The sequence below is a fragment of the Charadrius vociferus genome, unplaced genomic scaffold (assembly GCF_000708025.1).
Source record: "Charadrius vociferus isolate BGI_N301 unplaced genomic scaffold, ASM70802v2 scaffold273, whole genome shotgun sequence".
Classification (NCBI taxonomy): domain Eukaryota; kingdom Metazoa; phylum Chordata; class Aves; order Charadriiformes; family Charadriidae; genus Charadrius; species Charadrius vociferus.
The window spans coordinates 799,084-803,100 of record NW_009647750.1 but is presented as its reverse complement, the minus strand read 5'-3'; the positions used below and the strand labels follow the sequence as shown (position 1 = coordinate 803,100).

Sequence of the window (4,017 nt, the reverse complement as noted above, 5' to 3'; positions counted from 1 at the left end):
CCGGCGCTGTGTTGCTGGCTGCCGCTTGCTAATAAATCCTTCAAATTTAATTGGCTCCGTCTCCTCGTCTCACTTTGTGAAACTAACTTATAACAAGCTGTCTAATAAACATCCCCCCTCCGCCTCCCCCCTCACCCTGGGGGGGGCAGAGGATCTAGTTTTCTGCCACCTTCTCGTTTCTTTTGAACCCTTCCCCCATGTCCACGGGTGGCGCCGAAGGTGGGTTCAGTCTGGGCGGGGGTCCTTGTCCAGACCACCTCCGCACTAGGAGCTCTAGCTTTTTGGTGGGGAGCCCATCCATTAAGTCTCGGGGCACACCCTTTTGCAGTCCCATTTGCCACAATTCTTGCCGCATCAGAGGTCTCTCTTTTTTGGTTAGGTCGGGGCTTCTTCCAGAAAGAGGCAACGATTTATTTGCCGGCTCCTCCACCAGCACGGCTCTAGTTTCTGCCTTTTGGTAGGTCGGACCTCCTGGCCCGTATTTCCTCCCGTTATTTTTTGATTCCTGAGCTACTTCCCCCCAGGTCCATACCACCACCACCACCCCGCTCCTCAGGGGTTACCATTCCCTCTAGGGCAGCTGCAATTCGCTCTTCCCGAGACACATTTTGAATTCTCCCCTGCAACTGGATCCCGATAGGTTTTAGTGTGTTGGGAAGTCCTCTTATCACGAGCGTTATTCACTTGAGGTCTACCGGTAATAACATTGGGGAGCTTAGGTTTGGTTAAGAGTTCCTGATCATACATCATTTGTAGGCAACCGCTTTCTGTACAGTTTCCAATAGTGGATCGACCAGCTATAGCTAGAGGATCCCCCCTCTCCAATGGGTTCAGCCCCCCCGCCCAATACGCGGCTTTCTGGGTCAAAGACCATGGGGTTCGGTGGTCACCCGTTGTGAGGAAGATGCCGGGGCCCCAATATCCCTCTGCTTCCTTTTCCGATAACATGATTCCGTGTCCCCCCCCGACAGAGATATCCTCCACACGTATTCAGTTTCGGATTCCCTTGCTGTCCTAGCGAAATCTTTCCATAGTTTGGCCAATTCAGTGGCAGTAAAGGGGATTTCTTTGGTGACAACCTGGGGGCAGTTGTCGCTATTGTCCTCATATATGTATTCTGGTTTTAGCAGTGGGTACGCATTGGGGAGGGTCCATCTGTGGCATCTTTTCAAGTCCGCCTGAGGGTAAATTGGGCATATCCCTTTTCCCTCCGGCATCACCTTTGTCTCAGCGAGGGTGTCTGCCTCCCTCAACAGCTGAACTCTTAGCTCCTCGTTCAATATTAAATTTTGCTAACTTCTTTGTGCAAGGCCGCTATTCGGTCTACGACACTTTGCAGTTGGGAGCAGCGGTCCCCTGCCCAATCTCGTCCCGGGAGTGAGGGGGATGAGAGCGATATGTTTCCAAAAGATCATATAATTTTTCTGTTTATTGTTTTTTCTGGGTTTTATTTGTTTGTTTGTTTTTTCCACAAAAATCACCCTCCTTCTGTGTGGCCATGTCTACAAAGGAGAGTTCGTCCCGGGAGGGTCAAACAAAGAAAACTCCAAGGATCCCCTATACTCTCCCGGGAGGCCAAACCGTAAACTATTACTAATCAACAGATAGCCTACAAAGGGGATAACGTCTGGAGGAGGTCACACCGTAAAATCCAAGTTTCCCCTATACTTCCCTCAGGAGGCCAAACCATAAACTAGTATATAAGTTTTATCGCAACATTCACTCTTTTCTCACGCTTTGTTCGTCTCCGGCTGCTTCCCTCGCGGGAGGGCAGAACCGCGGATCGGAACTCCGCACTCGCTTCATACTTTGTGGGTACGTCTCGTTCGCGCACAATCGCTCAGCACACCAGAAGGGGGTACGGCACTCTCGTCTCAAGGGATCCTGTCCGTGACGCCATTTAGATGGCCCCATCCAGTATCGGGAAGGTTTCGTTATAGTCACGAGGACGAGATTAAGACGCTGAAATCGGTCAAATGTCATACAACCTTTTACTTAAATTCTCTTAACAAACCGCGAAGGAATGGTAAAAAGGGAGGCGAAGGGAAGGCAAAGGGGAAAAGGGGTAAGGAAGAAAACAAAGAAAGAGGGGAAAAGTTCGCTACTACCACCCTGAGTCCAATGGTTTTCTGCTGATTCTGTCCGAAGTCTTCAATCGTTACACGTTTCGTATAGTCCGGGAAGGTGCATGCGGACAGGCGAGGAGAAAGGATGAACAAAAGAACCCGCCAAGTGGTGCGTGCTCCTTATATAGGGGTCCTGCTCATGCGCAGCTCGACCATAAGCGCTGTTCCAGTACAAGCCTCTTCCTGCTCTTTTCGCACCTTTGGTCCCTGTGCAGGCGCACCAGGTCGTCCACTTCCAAAACCGTGAAGAAGATGGTCTTTCCGGAAGATGGCGGCATTGTCGAGATAAAATCTCATCTGGTGTTGGTTCTCCACACCACCCCATGGAAGTTTGTCTGTAATTGCGCACCTGCATTTAAAAAGGGAAAAATCAATCATAGCCATTTGCCTCTTTATTTGAATAAATAAACGATTTAATAATTGGAATTTCACCATTGTGTGTGTTTCTGCTGAAATTCAGTTGGTAACTGGAGGGCTGTTTCTGCCAGGTAAATGAAGTATATTACTACCAACTGTGACACTGTGTGGATCACGTTATAAAACTTTTTTTTTAGCTGTGAACTAATAATTACTTTATGCGAAAACGAATATTGGTGTTCTTGTTTGAACAGATCTGAAAAGGTTCTTCCAAGTTATAGCCACAAAATGTTTAGGAAAAAGAAGGTGGTGGGTTTTTTTAAAGTATAACATGGGGAAACTTTCTGTTGCCCTGCAGCATGTTCTTTTTTGTTTGACTGAGTAGAGGTTTTGCCGTAGAGAACATCGGTTTGTATTACCCTCTGCTACCACATGACACACTTTTCCAAGTGGATGTTTTTTGTGGTAGGTGGACACCTATTAACAAAAGTAATTTGTACTTCTAGTTTACCATGACTAGTTCTCATTTGAGATTTCATGTTATTTATTGCATGTAGAGGCAGTGTGTTTTCTTTATTAAATGTTTGTTGCTCATTCAGAGTAAAATTGAATAGCATACTAGTAGCTTTAAAAGGCATACTAGCACTTGGAGGTTCAGCGCTTGTATGCATTGGTTCATTACTTTTTGAGTATATGTATATGTCTTGTACTCTGTGCTTTTAAAAATCTAACAAGTAGTTGCTTTATTTTACCTTTCTTTACAGTAATTACCTTCAGTGAAATTAGTGCTTTGCATAGGCTTACCTTGGATAATATTAGCTAGATATGGGGAAAAGATCCTTCGATCCTTCATGTTTTTGAATCAATAATTCCAAGTAAATCCCTTTGCAGATTTTACTTATTTTATTTGAAAGACCCTGTGCAAGTGTTTAACCCAATTTCCTGTTTAGGAATTAACTTTGCATTCTTCAGAGAGACTTCTGTGCATTTTGGAGGTGGGTGATGCCTGCATGCTTTTTTTCAGCCAGCTTCCAATATTTGCTTTTCTGTCATCACAAAAGTACAGTGGAAAATCTTGCTCTGGCAATGTTGGCCAATTCTAGTCATGGACATCCTCCATGCTTAGCTTTTTGTGGATCAGTAATAGTCAGCGGACAAATTCCCTTCAATGAGTCTGTCTTATGGCATCCCTTTCTCTTTCCTTAGAACCACAGAAAAATAAGTCCTTTCTATTAGTGTGCATGCCCTGTGATGCCACCGTGACCTTTTTATCAGTCTCCTGGCGGTGGTTAAAATGGCTATTTACCTGTTTGGAAAAAAAAAAAAAAGCTGCTTTTAGTGAGGTTTGGGGTATTATTTATTTGCGGAAATTTCCTTGTAACATTTTCTGTGTTCTTTACAGAGCAGTGTTGTTACTTGGGTTCTGTCCTGGGTCCGTTCCTTCTGGATGTTTTTTGACCCTGTTTCCAAATTACCATTTTTACCCATTATCTCGGAATTGATTTGAATCTTAACTTTCGGACACTCTTCCTCT

General features: G+C 45.1%; 1 pseudogene; it reads right to left on the bottom strand.

The window, feature by feature from the left end:
- Positions 1-154: 154 nt before the first annotated feature.
- Positions 155-1,217, bottom strand: LOC104283880 (annotated as a pseudogene).
- Between the last annotated feature and the right edge of the window lie 2,800 nt (positions 1,218-4,017).